We start from the raw sequence: 20,103 nt of genomic DNA on the forward strand, positions 1-20,103 counted from the left end.
AAGAACCTTAAAATTGGGAAATAATCACAGTGTTCTTTCTTAAGGAGGGAGACAGTTCAAATTAGCACACCAACTCCGTAGGGATTTCATTTCTAGTCAAAAACAGCGCAAGGATTTCATATTAAACTGGTCCCAGCCATCAAAGAGATTAATTTTTCTTTTCCAAACCAGGCTATTGAAATTTGCTAACAGTAGTATTTATGGAATCAAGCTAGTGGGCAAGAGGTGGACACAAAGCGTTAGGCAGGGCTGATGAGCCCTCAGTTTACAGATGACAGCTGTCAGTTCTGCTCCAACACAGCCTGCTCCTCCTGCATGAGTGCTCTGGGGTAGGTCACAGCAATGACAGCTTTTTTTCCCTAAAGTCTTCCTGGAACTCTCCTCTGAAGCACAGCCCTATAATCGAGGAACAATTTTCACACACACACATATACTTGTAAACAACAGCCATTTGTGGGGAGGGAGGGGGGATAGAAGGATCTGACTTCCATTCTTCCCCCTCTAGGAAGGTTTGAGGAGAAAGTGGAGATCAGCATCACCATCATCTCCAGCAAGTGTTATTAGCAGCCACACTGAGGCCAGTCAGCAGCATCTGGCATTGTTTGGAGAAACACAAAAGACCTTCTGTTGGGAAAGTTCAGGAAAGAAAAGGCAGAGCCTGTGGCCTGGTCCTGCAGTCAAAAGACTGACACAGAGGCTGGGAAGTTCTCAGGCAGAGGCTGATCTCAAACCCTTTGAAGTTGATGGGATTACTCTCATGGACTCCATGGAGCTTTGGATCAGGCCTGAAATGCACTGAAGGGAACAAAGCAGCATAAAAGTAGAAATGAGCATCTCCAAAGGGGAATTTAAACAGCACAATGGTGACCTAATATATTCATCGTGGTTACTGATACAATGTGGTTTTGGCAAAGTAGGATTATATTAAGTGTTTAAGTCTTTTCATTAGGATACAACAGTTGTACACCCATTAGGTATTTTTCTGCTTAAAATTTAAAATTTTAATTTAAAATGCTATGCATGATGCCCTAGCATTGAGCATTTAATACAGCATTTAGCAAAAGGAAAGGTGGGAAGAAAAGTCCCTTTCAAATTGCTGAAATTATGAGTTTTCTGCTTTCTTTCCCCACTGTCTTCTCCCTAAAAGGCTGGGCTACAGCTATTAAATACACAGTCTAGACCTGAAAACCTTATTAAGAACAATGCTGCCAGCATCATCTATTCATGAGCAGCCGCTTGAGAGAGGGCCCAACCCAGAAGAAACTCTATAGCAGCACATTCTCCAAACAATTACTAAAGGATCCCAAGTGCAGGGAGGCTCCAAATCCTCTGCTTAATTATGGTTTAATTAATTTTTTCATTAAAGATTACTATAGGAGCATTCAAGATGAAATAAAAATCCTCTGATTTCTGTAACATTTCCATAATAATTTTTTCTTGCATATAGGAGTAATCATTGCAGTGGGTTTAAGCTTTGGTGCTATCTGGGTCCTAAATAGTATTTTCTGGGAATTAATTTGTTACAAACTCTTTAAAACACTTCTTGTATCCTTTGCACAAGATTCAACAGAGAGCCAAAGTAACTCCCTTCCCCCCCCCTCCCACCCCAAAAACAAAAAATGCAGGATGTTTCCTCTTTCCCTGGCTAATAGAATCCAACTGTTGCTGCATGACATCATTCCCCAGAGTTAGAGAATCCAAGCTCACTCCGGCACTCTCGGCTGGGAGTAAACACCACCACCAAGTTAAAAAAAAATTAAAAATCATCAAACTTTACAATGGGAGGACATAACATTAAAAAGGCAATTTTTGTTACCTGAAATTTGGAGCATTTCCCTTTCCACTCCATTCTCAGATTTGTATTTCCCAGACAAAACTCTGTGTTATTATCTGAGGCAATCAGAAAACCAGTCGTTTAGTGTCTAATACCTGCTGTGCTTCCCATAACTCCTTCATATGACCTCTCTCAGCACTGATTCCAGCCACAATGATTGCAGAGAACACAGACTGGCCAGGCCAGTTGTCATGGAGATCTCTCTCCCCCCCCTTTCATAAGCGCGCGCGCACACACACAGATTTAAACAATTCTGGGAGGCATCCACAAAACAGCATGCCTTTTCATCAGCTAAGTTTTGAAACATTCCACCCCTCCTCCAGCCCCTCCCCAGAGTCAGCCCAGGAAGCTGAGATTTGGGCAGGAATTGATTGTGGAAATTAGAGATATCGCCTTCTAAAAAAGAGAAAACGACCGCAAAACTTGTACTTTTTTTCCCAGAAGGAAAAAAAGAGATGTTTACTCACCAAAGCTTTGAACTAAAAGTAAATCTATCACATTCAGACCTGCAGGCTATTTCTCTTTGCCTGACTACTTATGAATTTGATATGTGAAAGCACTGAAGCTTTGTTGAAATACAATCATGCAGATTACAAGAAATTCTGCTGGCATGGCCTGACTGCTTACCTTGCTGTTCTCCCAGTACCAAGCCAGTGACTTAATTAGCACAGGTATTCATAAGGTCATGCAGGACTTCCTGTATTCTTTCATGTTTCTGTAATTAAGAAGAAAATTGGGCAGGTCAGAAGCATGCAGATCAAACAAACAAACAGAAAAAATCCCCCAGCTAAACAAGAACACAGAGATACATCTGGAAGTTTTCTCATACTGACTATAAGTTTAATTGCTGCTTACCCAAAGCTTGCTATCTCCCACTTAAAGGAGAAACCCATTTCACTGACATTTGAGAATTCAAGAACTGATTAGTTTACCATATTCACTGGCACCATGGTTGCAAAACAAAACTTACACCAAACATAAATAAAGACATACAACATTTTTTCCTTGACAAAAAGAATCCAAATTAATCCCCACCAACGTCATATAGGAAAGTCTGGAGTGATAAATCAAGAGAACAGAAAATACTTTATTAAAAAGAAAGAACATTTATTAAGAAAATTCAGTTTAAAAATATTTGGACTCAGAATAAGAGTACTGTGCCCAAAGTTTTTACACTTTGAGAGATACCTTGGAGACTTACTCTTGAGAAGATTTAATCAGAGTCAGTCATTCAAAGTTTTAAAACTTTGTAAAAGATACTGAAGGGACTTCATGAGTGTGTGTTCTGCAATGAGCAGCATAAGCAGCAGTCCCTCTAGCGGACAGAAAATTGCAAAGCTGCCTCTGCCAAGCTAAATAGGAAATCAATTTCTTCTGTATCTATTAACCACTTCATTGTGCTGCTATGATGCTCAACCCCTGCATTTAATACTCAACTAAAAATTCAACATATGAAATCCTTTATATGTTATTTTGGGAGTTGAACCCAAGAAAATGTACATGATATGATCAACATAACTAGGTTTCTACATGAGGAGATTAAAGAGGTCCAATATATTACTCTTCTGGTTGTGTGAGATAGCCAAGATGCTTCAGGGAATACCTGTCCCCATATAGCCATTCTTACACATAAACTACACCAGAGCATATTATTGCTTGTACTCTGGAAAACTCTGAACTTTGTGAGTGACAGGGCTCCCAGCAGAATGCACACTAAAACCACCTCTCTCTCTAACAAGAACATCACACAAAAGCATACACATGAGGCATATTTTACACTGCCACCAAAAACTGTGTGCAGACTACTCACAGGTAGATAACCACAGCAAAACAGCTACTTGAGCTGTCAGGGGTCCAGAAGATGCTGAAATGACATCGCAACAAATAGGTCCTAGATGTGAAAGCACCATATGCTAAGTTTGCAATTTCACACTAAGTTCCACTAATAATGCATCAGTGATGCCCAGCCAGAGCCATGAGGACCAAATATTAAGGAATTATTACTTGGTTTTGTCCTGAAAAGTTCCTTTGGTGTAGGACTAAGGTAAATTTATCACATACTGCAAGTGGGCACAGTTTCAGCAGCATTACTGGGGAAAGAGGGAAACTGCTAACTCCTCACAGGAAAGTTACATTTTACACTGCATCACTGCAGGGGGAGTGTTCAAAGACACAGAAGTAATAAAAAAACACCCTAGGAATGTGAGTGACACAAGTGAAATGGCTGATCATGCTCAGCCCTTCTAGAGAGCCTATTACTGGTAACATGGGAGTAGGTACCAACCATCTGCATCACATCCCACTCCAGTGTTCATGGCAAGGCTCTGTGGCACTTCATTCTGTGACCACATCTGCATATACAGCAAGGATCTGGGGCAGCAGGCAAGCTGGCATTCATAAATCATGGAAAATGCTGTGTGCATTACATACACACTCTGTTACAGTTTAAAATTCCAGGCAAAGCAAGTAAAGTTGTTAAAATATATCATGCATACACAAATATGTAGGAACAAGGCACAGTAGTAAAGCTATGACCCAGGCTTTGGCCTTGGGCAGGTGACTGCCACAGAAGCCTTCAGACAAGCACATGTCTATTCTAAGCCCCATGAATACACCCCAAATCAGTTCCTTGCCAAAAGGGGACATATGTAGCTCAGATTGATCCCAGAGATCATTCCCACATCTTTTTTCTCATTGAGCTTTCATTTCAGCACATCAATACCTCAGAATACAATTTAGGTTCCGGAATCATAAACAGAGGACATGGTAAACAGCTGATTTTGCATTAATTACAACATCACAGCTACCCTGCCATAAAAAGGCATCAGAGTGTGTACCCTCAGCTCCCTGCAGGAGACAGGCAGGCCATTACTCACACACAGCTGATGCTGAGTTCCTTATTTCAGATACACTTCCCCTTTCTGACTGGCTGAGCAACTCCTTCCTACACGCCTGGCCCCGGGATGGAGCAGCCACGTGAGGCACAGGAGCAGACATGCACTGAGCACGATGAGCGCACAGCAGGAGCCCTCACCAGGCACACCTGGAGGCTCTGCCTGAAAGGGAAACACGAGATGCCCAGTCTGAGATCCTTTACTGAGTGCTTTCCAAGCAGCAATCAGCAGCAACAGGAGAGGAAACAAAAATCAGACTTGCTCCTCATGAAATTTTATCACTTTCAGTAGGTGAAAACACAACATCAGAGGTGAGCTCCAGACTAAGTCAGCCACAACAGCAGCACAAATCTCTGGTAGGCATAAATTCAGTTATTCACTGCTTCAACTTCAGTAACATTTTCCTTTGCATTTTTTAGATACAAACACTCCTAAAAAGTTAGTGAAGATTTTTCTCCTCCTCAAATAAGTTTCTGCCCTTCACGAGGGCTTTTGCCCCTTTCCCATTGAAGATGGCCACCTTATTGCTCTTCCTTGTGTCATCCCCACACATTTTCTGACCGTCTTCCCAGTGACTTCAACAAATATGTATTTGTTTGAAATTCTATCATTTCAGACTCAACAGCAAAAATGAAACCTAATTAGTCTGTTCCAGTATGGTTTTAACCCAATACTGCTTAAAGTGCCTGCAGCTCCTGCTGACCTCACCCTGGGAGAGGCAGGGAGCTCGGGAGCAGCACTTCCTCATCACCAGGCAGTGACTTGCAGAGGTATGGAAATAAGGGGAAAAGCCCAAGCCAGCTCTTAATGTAAAGCACACATGCACTGCAAAAACTGTGTTCTTTGCTCTTTTTATAGAGAGCCAGCACTCAATACTTTTGCATAGGGAATTCTGTGGACTACCAGGTGGGGCAAAGTGATGACAGGCAGAGCAGCATCCACAACACATTCTGAAGCAGTCCCATAGCACCACTGAGTTCTCTAAATTAACAGTGCACAGCACTGGCCCTTATTAGAAACACTCCAACATGAGGGCGTAAGAACATGAAACAAAGCAAGTGGCACAAGACAACACCTCTGACCCCAAAAGTATCATTCTACCAAAGTGATTAAACCTTCCACTGCCTTCAGTGAGTGGCATGTTAACTTCCATTTTGCCCCACTACATGTTTTGGTAGGATTGTGGTATCCAAGTAAGTAGCACAAAAGCAGATTGTAGCCTTGCAAACAATAGCAAAGGAGCTGACTCAACATAGGAGCTCCCCAGCTGCAAGGGGGCTGCAGAGGTGAAAAACTAAGATCATTCAGCTATAGACTTGTTTTCTTCCCCGATTTCAGATCCATTACTTATATCAGATCCATTCCCTTCTAACAGGATAATTACTTTTCCATTACCTCCTCAATGATCTAGCACAGTACTGGTTTCACTAACCCAGAAAAGAAAAAAATTGTGTGTGTATATCCCCAGTATTTATATAGTGTGTATATAGGAAATGACTAATGATAGCTGTGCTCTCTTTGAGATGCTGCCAATCCCTTTATGGCCCTATATCCCATTTCAGTTTGGTCTCATTCTGCAAATGAGAGCCTGCCCTACTTGGGTCTGACCCTGACACTGCAACTGTGTGCAAGACAGCAATTTGAAAAAAGTTTCTAATTCACTGAAACTAAGGGGAGAGCTGCACCTGGGGGTCATGACAAGAAGCTGACATGCACTCAGTTGCTGTGCAAACACTCATTCAAAAATGAAGTGGCTTAACTTTGTGGCTATTATTATTTTAGGATCTGATTCAGCAAAGCACTTAAACATTGACTTCAAAAGAACTTAAAAATACAATTAAATATACATGCTACAATATTTTACTGAAGTGGAGGTTTAGTAATGTCGTATATTTTAGAAAAGAGAGGTGGAAGGAGTCTTTATTTGGCTATTAAAGCTTTAAGACACTGTTTGGTCATACTGAGACACAACCCTCATTCTAAACCTACTAATGATACTGAAAATTTGCTGAGCAATAAGCTGAATAATTCCTTAATAAAACAACTTTAAACGTGAACAGCATGGAATTAACTCATGTGAATGCCTGGTTTGAGAATTATCCATACCTATGCTCTGATTCATGACAAGAGACACATATTACAGCTCACCCTGCTAGAAAAGCAGTTCAAAGTCAAACAAGCCATACAAACTGGCCCTGGGCCCAGGCAGCCAATGCAACCAGCCCTCAACATCCCAGCACTGCAAACTGTGTCAGATGGCACCAGGCCAAGGCACAAGCCAAGCCAGAGGGATAACCAAAGGTGGGAATCTCATGTAAATAAGTCCTTCTGCTCCTTATCTCTCCAGAGTCAGCCCTGTCTGCAACCCATCTTCCCTCCAGTCAACACCTTCCTTGCATGGCTCTGCTGCATCCCAGTCATGCCCAAAAGGGAGAGACAGGAAGCTGTAGGTCCAAAACTGATGGGGGGGGGGGGGGAGAAGCCCCCCAGGAGAGGTTATTTGTCCTGTCTGTATATCCCCATCAAGGGTGGATTTATGCCCCAAGCAGAAGGGCAAATGAGACAAGCAGACTTCCTCTGGGAACCAGCCATATCAGGAGAGATGTCAATGAGTTGCTTGAAACTCCACAGGATTTCTGATTTGACCCCACATGAATGCAAGGTCTCCATTTGTCTCATTTCACCACTGTTTCTTTCAAATAGAAGTGAAAAGACAAGTTTTTGTTCACAGCACACATCCTGTGACACAAGATGCTCCTCATGGGACTAGAAGACAATTCAAAAAACAGATCCCCTCACACCTGGAATTGCACTGAAGCAGAACACACAAGAATATAACTTTGGGAGGACCAAATCTTGTGTGAATCGGAGCAAGTGATGCAAAGCTTGGACTTTATGGGAACAGAGGGGCAGAATGCTTCTTAGAGCACATGAATTATGGTATTACAGGTCATGTAAGCCAAATCCCCAGCTGAAGGGGAACTTTTCAAATTCTTGTCAAGGTATCCCACTACCTGTACTTTGTCCCAGGCAGTGGAACAAAGAAAAAGATGCTGTTGGGAACCATCTCTATTGTTACACTGGCCATATGAAGCTAACAAAGCGAAGAGAATCTTTTAGCAAAGCAAGGGACACAAGGACAGAAAACATTGCAGGGATGACTTCTGAAGCAGAACATGGGTGGTGGTTGCATTTTTCACATTTTTTCCCCTCGCAAAGATGCTTTCCAGAGCAAAACAGCTCTTAAGTTAAACTCAAAATGGAAAATGTGGGCCCAAGGCTGTGCATCCAGTATGATATCACCTTGTTTACATGAGGGGAAAAAAAAAAATCACAACCAATAGCACTGTACAGTCTTTGAACTTCTAAATAGATAAATAAATAGATAAATAATGACAACATGTTTTGTGATTCCTTTTGATCATCAACTATGAAAGTTCACAGGAAGTTTATACAGCCCCCTCTGACTGGACAGATCTTATCTTCCAAATGCTAGGAGCCAAGAGACTCCAAGAAGAAAGTGTCAGCCTGATGTTCCTTTGGACAAAAGGCAATGACTTCTCTGTGTGCTATCACAGTTGGTTTCCTTTATTTTAGCCGTGACTTGAACTTCCAAGCTGGCCTGGAGACTCTGTGAACTGCTGCTAACATGATAGGGGGATACCTGTGAGCTCCACTTCTCATCTCTGGGGAGGATGGCGAGTGCAAGCACTGGCCCAGCACTGCTCCCACCACCTTCACTCCATAGAAATCAAAGCCATTGGCAGTGCATGTTTTCTCAGGGACACCGAGTTTGTCTTTTGTACTCTCATAAACAACATAGCAGGCAGATCTCAAGCCACAGACAATAAAGCATTTTCTTCTCTATTTTGGATAGAGCAGATAAACATAATATTGCTTTGAATATGCAGAGATCCTTTCATTCAAGGCCCTCAGGGTGCTTTGCAAAGCCACATAAACGTCGCTCCAGTGTGGCTGCTTGGAAACATGAGTTCAATGGCTTTGTGTGCAAGTCTGCACAGTGGCCCTCTGGAAACTCTGAGTGCCCAACAGTGTTCTAAACACCAGGCTCTGCTGCTGGCGCCAAGGCCAGAGTTAGAACCTGGAAGGCAGTTGGGGTCAGTCAAAATTGGAGTTTTCTGGAAAACAGTTTGGGCATGGGAAACAGCCAAAATGAGGCTTTTTTCCTAGCTGGGTTCCAGTGCCACAGAGGGAATGAAAGTCAGTGACATTGGAGTGACTAGGATGAGCTTGTGCAAAACAAAAGAAATCCAAAACCAGACCATGCAGACAGTTCAAAAACATTTTGTGAACTCTGTGTTTGTTTCTCAGTACCTCAGTGCTTCCTGGGTTTACAATGGGAGTGTGGTACAGAGATGTCCAAATGAGCCACAACCACTTGAATGCCAGAACTGGAAGCAGCACAGCTCCAACAGCACAAAGCAGGGCTTGAACGGGTGCAGCTGCCTTTTCTGGGAAGGGAGCTCTGGCACCAGGCAGTGCCCCACTACAGTGCAGGGCGGTGCAGACCTCCTGGAGTCAGCTCCAGGGCCCTTTGTGCTGACATCCATTGTGTGGCACACACATTCCCAGAGCAACACACTGCAGACCACAGAGGAAGCCAGTCCCAGTGCTGCAAATTCAGCTCCCAGCACCCAAGGTCCAGATGAATGCTTTAAAAGCAAGGTCATCCTTCCTCCTTCAATTCTGTGCATTCTTCCAAACAAAGCTGGGAGATATCTCTGAAAATATCCCCAATATCCGGGGTGGACTATCCCAACATCTACATTTAGGCTGCTGGAGAATCACACACCTACACATCTTTTCTTCACCACTAAGAGTAGAGGTTATTACTTAAGGAAAAAAAAGTACACATTCGGCTTCATTCTCATCCAAACAGATGGTTCAGAGATAAGATTTTGCCTCTTGACATGAAAAAGCATAATTTCTTATTTTCATTAAATTACTTCCCATTTTAGAGACAGAAGGAAAGCAAGAATCAACCCTTTTTTTTTTCACATCAAACTGAAAAGGGCGGAACTTGGGAAAGTACCAGTGCTTTTCTTCCAAGTCTGGGAAAACTATACAGTTTACATAGGCCAGGACACTGTTAGAGATATTTTCCCTTTACAACACTGGATAAGGTCCATGCAGTCACATGATGTTCCCCATTGCTATGTACATTGTTTTAAGGGAAGGGACAGAACTCCCTCCCTGGAACTGCTGCTGCTTGCTGTTCATCCTATGGAAGTGGTGAAATCCCACAACACAGGCTCAGTGTCAGCCATTCAGTGTGCACAGACCACACACCAGAAAGTTTGCAAAAGATCTTGCTGCTAGTGAAGAAGGGCAAGCAAAACCTCTCCTAAAAGCCTCAGTTTCTAGCTAACCTCTAACCTGGGGTAGCACTGACTGCTGCACTGACATCTCCACCTACACCCCACAGCTGGGCCAGGCTGCCAAAGGAACTGGACATCCCCACTCAAAATTATGCCAGGATCTGAACATGGGAGCTCTGGCTGTTACCCTTGCAGCTGGGTGGGTGTGTGTGCACTCAAACACAAGTTAGTGCCTACAGTGCTGGAAGCAGCTCATGGAAAGTCTGAACTGTAAGATGCAAATCATTAAGAGTACACATCACAACTCGCTCTGGGGAAAATTCCTCATTCAAGAACAGACACGCTGGTTACGTCTCCAGTTTTCTGATTTCCTGACGTGTGAAAGTCCCATCAGTAAACATGAGAGTTCTGTGCTTACTGAAAGCATAAAGCAATGCTCTCAGTTTGCCAGAAAGAGCTGGTTTTGCACATATGCATGGTGCTGAAAACCTCTGTGCTTCCTCCTGCACTGTGTGGAGAGGCCTAACAAGGAGTCACAAGAGTCAAATGTTGTTCTTGCTCTTGACACCATGCAGGTATATGACCTTGGATAGCTTTCTTTGCCTAGTAACACAAGGCCTGTTTGGCTTTCTGAAGGTGTTGGAACAATGCAGTAAATTGTAATTCCACCATGAACTTCAAACAATATCTATTTTTGGTCACATTATGCGATTCTGAACATTAAACAGCCTCTAAGCTGTTTCCAATTTCTTAACCTGCTTCACATCTATGCATTTTTGATACTCACTCCAGCCTGAAAAAGGTCAAGCATGAACAGGATTTCCTCATCATCCTTACCATTGAAAAAAGAATTTTCCCTCACCATTTACATGGTCCTAGAGAGCAAGTAATGCAAATGCTGTCCTGAGCCACTCAAAAAATTAGAACCTGATTTTTACTGCCAACTCTTTATTCTGAAAAAGTGAGAATTTTGCACAATTTTTCTTAGATTTCTGTAGTTACATTGTGAGATTTAAAACAAACAAAAAATCCCAAAAAACCTATGCTGAGGGTCATTTTTTAAATCCCCTCTGTAGAGCTGCATTCAAAATAAGCTGCAATGCACCTGTCTTGTAAAAGCCTCTACAATGGTTAAATATTCCTCACAAGGTCTTGTCTTATCACTAGTTTTATCTCTAGTTTACCTGGGTGTGACCTGGAGCAAGTCTTAATAGTATTAATTCCTCACCTCCTCTAGAGTGGCTCCCAAGTATAATTCACAGGCTGGTGAACCGGCTGTAAAATAAAACAAGAGCTTGACGGCCCCCTTCCCAGATATCTCAGACACACAGAGAGCCAGCAGGCCAGCACAATGTAGAAGATGTTTGTAAAACACTGCGTGTCATTTTACATCCTTTTGGATTGGCGGCTCAGTACTTTAGAAAATACAACCATCCTTTGCAATTCTGCATGAGACACAGGCAACTGAAACAACTTTCTGGTTTTTGCCTGTTTCCTTATCTCTAAAGAGCTGATAATAACTGAATCTATTGAAAATAATCTTACAATAAAGTTATTAACCTCTATAAGATGGCAACAGACTGCTGGAAGAAAAGCATTACTATATTAAGAAGAGACTGGTTATATCTCTTTTAATTTAACTGGACTCCCACTATTAAGCCCATTTAGGAGGCTATATTAATACATTCCTCAGAAACATTTTCCTTATACAATTTAAAAGTCACACAGTGAGCTAGGGAATGGAAAAGAAGCATCATGCACTGTCATGCAGAAACAGAGAATAAGAGTCAACTGCTTGGAGGCTGTCTTCTGGATGAAAGAGCAAGCCCATTAACAGGAGAAGGTGATAAAAAATCCATACGCAGCACAGAGCACCCCTAAAAGCCAAAACAACAACAGGCAATTGAGGTGGAGAGTGGAGCAGACTGCAATGACTCATAGGCTATAAGTCTAGTCAGTGAAAAATCTGGCAGAAGTTTTCTGTTGGACTATGTCTGTACATTCCCAAGAGATTTATAGCTGCTTATTAAATCATCTGTTCCTCTTAAAACTAAAGAAACTGTATATGTTTCACTGGATTTCACATCTGCTAGAAAGACCCATTAACCATTAGTACAGAGTAGAGTTTTTTCCTATTGAGTGAGTAATTCAAAAGACTTTAAGACCTTACTTGAGAGAGGAAGGGAAACCTACACAAGTGATGGGCTGCAGTGTGATCCAAAACCTGCTGCTTCAGGATGGGTCTCCCTCACTGGCTTCTCTGGTGTGCCTGGCTAATCCTCAGAACCTTTTGAGTAACAAATATTTTCTGCAGAGGAAAGGAAAGGAAACAAGGACTTACTAAGAGGAAAGCTCTATTGAGGAAAGAGTCATGCCTTCAAGAAAAAGAGCACTGTGGCTTGAGACAGGGTTTGTGGAGCAGGTTCATGAAGTGTGGTGACACACAGGCACACACTGGTGCCAGAGGACCTGTCCAAACATGAGGAGCTGGCAGAGTCATCAGCCTCCAGACAGAAGCTGCTACGCTCAGGAGCTGGAGGGAAAACCCCACTAGCTCTGCAGTGTCATCTCAAAACCCAAAGGAACAGAAAAGCAGCTGTGCACAGTCCTGCCCCAAGCATGATGAGGGCTGCTTGAGCACTGGTTAGTTCACAGGAGAGCAAGACAGAAGGATGGGTTGTCATTTCCATCCTGGTTAGCTAAACAAGCTGTTTTGTTATCTCAGAGTGTTCTTGGAGCATCTCTGCCCCTATTCATCCCATACATTATCCATTCAAAAAACCTGCACAAAGAAAGAATGCTCCTTCTCTCATCTCCCCTCCTCTCAGTCTTACTTTTTGCTCTTTTTTCACCCTTGGGCACATCCAAGGGTGAAAAAGAGATTAGGTCTCCAAGATAGGCATCTCTCAATAGTAATATACAAAGACGTTATTAAATAGAAGCCATTTGCTGAGGCATAGATGGAGCTGAACATCCCAAATTCCCAGAAGGTAGGAAAGTTTTACAGATTTTAAGTTAACACCTTAAAAATAAACACAATCCATGCATGTTTACCAATCATATCAGAGTGCAGAAATACTGTGTCTACAGCTACTTCAGTGTTAAGACTAGAATAGAGAGGTGCTTTAAAAACACCAAAAATGCCCTTCAGGGTCAGACCAGCAGTGCCTCCAGCTCAACACTCTGTCTTCAGAGGAAGTGAAAGGCAGTGCTAGTCAGGACAAGCCCGGGAACCTCACTGCTTTCTGCCCACTTCCCTCTGTCCATGGGAGACTGCAAGCTGTGGGTGAGCAGAGCCAAAAAGCAGGGAGATTTACAAAATGTTGCTAACAGTGCTTTTGTTACTCCTGCTGTACCACTAAAATCCTAATAAGTGTAAAGCGAAGCACAACAGAGAGCCATGTGTGAACTGTTGTGCTTAGCTGAAAAGTCAGCAACTTGGGAGCCTGAGAACACAATAATCAAATCAAGACCCACACCAGCTCACGCACACAGAACACCCAAAGCCTGCAAGCGAGTGAGGAGCCGAGCATCATCGTGCCCCTGGGCACAACTGTGGCAGATTTGCCAGCACACACTGGATGGGGGGACAAGAAGGGATGGGTTGCTCAGCGCATTTCTCTTTCATGTTTTTGAATTGCTGCCTTGTAAAAGTCAATTTGCTAAAAAACATGACAAGATAATGGCAGGTCCTGCTGAATCGGCACAGCTATGCTGTGCCAAACTGATTCCTGCAGTCAATCATGTGCACTCTCCAAACACAAAGGCAGGGCTGCACAGCTCTGCAAACTCGTTATTTACTTTTGCCAAAAACGACAAAATGTCTGTCAGACTTGTTTTCTCTTTATTATCTCTGCATTGAACTATCTTCACTTTAGAACTCTGAATCAATACAGAAGGAATAAATGAGCATAATGAATTTGATCTCCCAGCAATCTGTACAAAAACTGAGCCAGGATATGCTTAAGATGTTACAGCCCATCTCCTACCTACAACTTCACATGACCAGCTGCTTACCTGACACAGTAGCTTTCTAATACATCAACTCATCATCAATATCCTGAGACTGAATTAGTGTTTTCTGTCTTTAAAAAAAAAGGAAACTATAAAACAATATTCTGAAGGGAAAAAAATAACATCATTATGGGAATATCCATAACCATCACAGTAATACCACATCTTGTCCTATTCAGGGTGAGACATCATGACTAAGGCTACATGCTACAGAAGTCAGGATGGTGGCACAGAAAACCAAGAGCATTAGTCAACCCTGAGCAATCATCTTCAATCCTGACCAATCAAATGTTTTTATTTGGCTTTCCTTCCTTAATGGGAGGCAGCTACACCAATTAACATGAGTTGCTTGATCCATGCCAACTTTGCTCCCTGTGTCATGCAACTCCATATCTCACAACAGGTGAGCTTTGAGCAACTCACAGCCCAACACCTCCCCGGTGATCCAGCCAGGTAATGAACTTTGCAAAGAAGGAGTGATCATTGTACTTCACAAGACAGGAAGAACACAAATATTACTGTCCACTCTCACCAGAGGAAACACCACATGAGAGCTGTTGTGAGAATTCCATCAGCCTTCCAAACCAGCACAGAACCTGAGTCAGCCCTTAGGCAAGCTGCTGAAGTCGATGCTCAGCTTTCAAGCACATGCTCAAGTGGGACCATTGGCTAAGCTGGGACCATTTTCAAGCGTGGGATGCAGAATCCCACTCAACAGTTGCTTCAATGATAGACTACAAAAGTATTCTTGATATATAATAATGCAGTAATTTTTGGGAGTGCATTCTCCCTTAACCATAATCTCAGACTCATCTGTTCTTTGCAAGCAATTGTTTCTTAAGATGTGTTGCTGTGCCCATCATCTGAAACACAGAACAGCTGCCAGCCACAATAGGAAATTATGTGCACTAGTTGAATGTATTTCTGAAACCCCACCAATTCTTCTTCGTGAAAAAAAAAGCCAAAAAAGCACAAGTAACAACAAGAAAACCCAAGACAATTTGATAGTCTTTATTCTGTTCATTGTTGAGAAGTAAGGATCTTTGTTTTCTCTTTCAGACCATCCTGTTATTCACACAGTGACTTACAGACCTAACCAACTCTATAAATGGCAGTTCTCTGAACTCATGTTTAAGTTTAGTTCAAGAGAAGATCATTCACATGTGAAGTATGACTCTCCTTGGCAAAGTAAAGCCATTCTGGTTCCTCACAATGCTATATTTAACTTATTTTTAACTGTCCTGATTTTCTGCCTCTTTTCCTCAAAAATAAAAACTGGCAGACGTCAGAAGAAAAAGATTCTGCAATCCCCAGTTAGAAAGGTCACCTGGAGGCAAGCTCAGAGCCAGGGGTCAGCCAGTGACAGCATGGACAGATTAAGACCTTCCAAACCCTAAGTTTCATTTTAACATTGCTTACTCAAAGTCACATGAAGATCTCAATGCCTCACTGCAGGGTTAAAACCCATGTATTAGGTAAACAAGTGTTATCATAAAGATGCAGTTTAGAATAACCAGATTGTTACCATTTGCAGATGGTTAATGCTCCTCTGATGCCTTATAGAGTTGTAACCACTACCTTCACACTGAGATCATCAAGGAAACAAATTATGCCCTGTAAAACCTATTTAAAACAAAGCAAACACATATTCAGCAATATAGATTTAAGCTTGTAAATTTAAGGTAGTACAAGGTGAATTGGGCTAGTCCTTTACAAAAAACACAGCATCTACCCAACAGAGGCTGCTTCATTAAGTGGGGTATGCAGCTTTCAAGGCATAGTTCAGTTAGATGAACAAGTACCTGCTTGCACCTGCTAGTCAGGAGCTGAAATAACTGATAAGAAACTCCATCCACAGCCACTTGAAGGTGAATGACTGCTCCTGTCCTTGATGTGCCCACAAAAAAGCAGACATCACACCAGCCACTGGGCTCCCAAGCTGACCAGGAGGACACAGCTATTTATATATACACAGACCCTGGGAATCTGCCCAGTTTTAAAGCTGCAACAGTGCAGTCAAATCACAGGACACCCAAAAATCATACAGCAGAGTGACTAGCTGCTCCCCACTCAATTTGGTTATCATTGGTGCTAAGGAGACCTTCCTCCCCCATGCCATGCTGTCAGAATCAACAGGTGAGTTTCTGTGGAACTTCAGATCCTGGAAGGATTTTGCAGGCAGGGGTTTGGAGGATTGGATCCATTTATTTTTTTAATGGTTCAGTGTTTTCAACCTGCTTGCATTTTGCCTAATAGAACTGGATAGGCAGTGAAAGGTGCCAAGGACAATCAAACCTCAAAATGCTTTCTTCCCAATTAAAAACTTTGGAAGCAAATTAGCTTCATCTGTGTGGCTGGCAGGAAGATAAAAATTCTCAATGCACAATCACATCTGACTTCCTGCAAAGCTCTGCTCTGAAAACAGATGTTACAAGAGAAGAGTGCCTGGGTTGAAAAAAGCCCTGCTCACCTTCAGTGCAGTTCCTGAAATGGGAGCAAAGCAGAGGGCATGGCCATAAGGCTGTAGTATCCTGATGCAGGAGAAAGCTTCTAGCTTATGACTCAGCACCTCTTTTTAAATGAAAGACAAAAGCAGTAGGAGAATGCCTCTGAAAAGTTATTCCTTTCCTCCTCTTCCCTTTCCCCCAGCTTTCTCTAGAAAGTCCTTTTCAGACAAATTGCATACAGTATGTGCAATCCTCCTGCTTGGAAAATTCAGTCTGCTAATAAAACTAAATACAAGACAAACAACAAGAAGCATATTTTTGATGGGTTTGCTTGTCGTGTCATGGCCCCCAGCTTCCATTCTCAGGGATTTACCAAAATATTTGTTTATTTACACAAAGCTGGAATTCTGGAGTCCCAGATTCTCTTCTCATTGACCTCTGGCCATGCTTGGAGATTACAGCAATTAAAGCTATTTCCAGGCACATCAGTAGGGAAGTAACAGTGCTGTAAATAATAAGTAAGAAAAAAGTGGGTTTGTCCATCCCTTACCAATACTCTGCAGTATGAAAGATAATAATGGAAGTTCCATCTTCACCTCAGCCCTGAGCAAAGTGCCAGTTCCTTTCCGTTGAGGGAACAAAATCTCTGACCATGCCAGGTAGACACAATTTTCTCCTGTCACCTCTCAGCTGGCCAGGAGAGGGACTGAGTCACAGACTGATCTCCTGCTCTCCCTCCAACATCACACAACAAGCGGAGAGTGAAAATAAGACAAAATTGTCTTTACTGGGTTTAAGTACCTTATGCCTTGAAACAAATCACTTAGATGCTGTGACATGACCTAAACAAATCTCAGAATTTTAGGAATAAATAAAGATGGTATTCCTCCTATTAGGTTTACAGATCTCAAGCCTCTGGGACTCATGTTTTAAAGCTTTCCTGTATAGCTATAAAAGCCAGAGAGGGTAAATATCTCTGATAGTCACTTAGCTCCAGGAACTCTGGCCTTAAAAGAAGGTAGGAAAAAACCCAAATTAAAAAAAAAAAAATCCTACATTAAAATTGGCAGAATTGACAAGAGTAAGGAAGAAAAGCAAAAGGAAAAAGAACATTGGGTAAGAGCACTTTGGTGACAACACTTCTAGGCCTTACTTTAAAATTCCTTAGTCACTGTAACTGTATACAGAGCAAACAGGATCTGCTTCACCTGCCAGCAAAACACAGCAGCACCTGGACCACAGCATGGCAGCCTTACAGGAGGCTGTAAGGATGAAGAGGAGAGATGAAGAGGCTGTAAAGATGAAGAGGAGAGAAATAAACCAGTCTGGAAATTGGATAACTGGAGGGTCAGATCAGCACACCCTGGCCCAATGTGAGCAATGCCACCTCTGATGACACAAACAAGAGATATTAGATAGCCATCAGGTGTTCCAATTACAGCTTTGTCTCTCTAGGTGAAAGCTGACTGTTACTTCTTGCAGGTTGCAGCCACCATGTTTGACAGAGATCTAGTGTCCCTACAGGGACTCAAGGATGTGACAAACCCACCACCATCCTACCTAATGAAGGTCAACTCTTCCCTGCTCCACCAGAGGGATTCATACCCAAAAAGATGGCACTTCTGGAGGTGAAAAACAAGAACAATTTAGATGAGATCCACCAACCCAGGATAGGAGGTTTCACACCATCAAACTTTCCAGTATTTTCCTGGAGCAAATATTAGCATAGTCATGTGCACATCAGGCTTATCTCAAGAGGCCATGATAGTTAAGAACATCTCCTTCTCATTCACTAGCTCTTCTTGTAACCCCCACCACAGCAACTGCTGCAATTACTGTTTCCTCATGAATCATTACATGCTGCCTACACTTCAGCCTCACTCCCCAAAAATATCTGTGTTGACTGCAAAAACACATGCTACCACAGACCTTTCTTACAGCTCAAACTACAAGCAAGCTGCAGGACTTTGCTGCATGTTTATTTTGTGAACCTCACATGCAGGAACTTCATCTCCCAGAGAGCACATGCACAGCTCAGCCCTGGGGGACAGGGTGAGTGTGATGTTCCCTTCTCTGGGGAAGCCTCTTGCTATGGATGGCTGCTGTGTGGAAGTGCCTTGTTGAGGCACAGATCAGCCTGTGAATGTTTCTCCTTGGATGCAGAGCTCCCTTTGAACTCTCTTCTAATTGCAGCAACCTTGTGCACACATGTTCATGGCTGGAGCTGTGGGTGGGAGGCGCATCTGGCGCCAGCTCTGTGCAAACCTTGCACAGCTTCATTCTCGAGACCACTGAAGTCAACATGGGCCTTTCCACAGGCTTCCCAAGCTTCAGGCCAGACTCACATTCCTTCATTTTAAAGGACATCAGAACTGCACTGAGGATTTTCAGGCAAGTGTTGAGTCACCACCCTACTACTGCAAGGCCAGGACAGTGACCTGCTCAGCTAGCTTTTTCCACAAGCCCTCAAGGCAGACCTTATTCACTGCACTCACTGTGCTCATTTTCTTCTCCCCAGCACAGAGAAAAATTAGACACAAACTGGCCATGAGAATCTTAGGCTAGAAATATGGAGAAAATTACATTCACTCAAATTCATGAACACAAAAATGTCCCTCTCTTCAGCACACAACTGTCCACCTCAGCTTTACCCTGGGACATCAACAGGCAGGAGCCCCAGCCCATCAAGATTGAACCACTTTCTCAGTCTGCTCTTCAGGAAGTGAAATGTTAGACCCTTTCTTGCTTTGCCCTGGGGTACACTCATAACTCACCATTTGGCCTCCAGAAAGGAAACCCTACTGATCCTTACTCATGCTCAGTAGCACTTTAGTCACTGAGCTGTCTCACAGAGCCCAGAAGAAATTCCTACATAGTAAATAACATGTGCCATTAATTATGTCAGTGCTTGGCCCACATCAGAGCAGCTGTCAGGGCCACAAGTGCACCAACAACCTTTAAATGCCCTGTCCAGTCAGACCTGGCACTTGCACCCCCAAAGCCACTGCCCAAGAGACCAGAAGTCTGGGATGAGCTCAGGCTCAGCCATGCTGCAGGTTTGACCACCCCCAGCCCTGTCCTTGCTGGGCCTGACTTGCTGCATGGATTTAGCTTGGTCCCAGCTCTGCCCTCTGCATCTACAGTGATCACTGGGCTATGAATGACATCTGTCACTGTCACCAAGCTGTCCCAGTTGGGCACCATGGGACTTTGCTGAGGTCAGCGAGAACATTGTCCTACCTGTGCAGGGGTCACCCTCAGCTTCTGGCTCATCCTTTCTCATGGTTCAGCCTTTGCTCTCTGCTCCCTGACAGCGCCATGCACCCCATGGCATGTGTTATTTACCATTTTCCTTTGCTGGTCACCCTCTCTGGCTTGACAGACCCTGGAGCATGATTAGGACAAGCATCACATGATAGCCAGGGGCTGGCATTAAAGGGGAATTTTGGAGCAAGGAGAAATATCAGAATACTTTTTCAGAGGGATTCAACACCTTGGTTTTGACCCATGGAAAATCTGAAGAAGTAGCAGCTAACCTGTATCAGAGCAGGTTTAGGAAACTGGGTCACTGGTTT

General features: G+C 43.1%; 1 protein-coding gene across 9 annotated transcripts in view; it reads right to left on the reverse strand.

Moving 5' to 3' along the window:
* DENND2B (DENN domain containing 2B) overlaps positions 1 to 20,103 on the reverse strand; it is a 153,088-nt gene that overhangs the window by 113,923 nt on the left and 19,062 nt on the right. For 6 of the 9 annotated variants that reach the window (XM_064715055.1, XM_064715054.1, XM_064715060.1 and 3 more), the window contains exons 2-3: positions 2,462 to 2,549; positions 1,817 to 1,890 (exon numbers count right to left, since the gene is read on the reverse strand). The gene's annotated coding sequence lies outside the window, so the exon portion shown is untranslated. Of the gene's footprint in view, positions 1 to 1,816; positions 1,989 to 2,461; positions 2,550 to 12,260; positions 12,281 to 20,103 lie in introns of those variants that run through there. The other 3 variants (XM_064715057.1, XM_064715059.1, XM_064715056.1) reach the window with 3 other exon arrangements.

This window comes from Zonotrichia leucophrys, chromosome 5, assembly GCF_028769735.1.
Source record: "Zonotrichia leucophrys gambelii isolate GWCS_2022_RI chromosome 5, RI_Zleu_2.0, whole genome shotgun sequence".
Lineage (NCBI taxonomy): Eukaryota > Metazoa > Chordata > Aves > Passeriformes > Passerellidae > Zonotrichia > Zonotrichia leucophrys.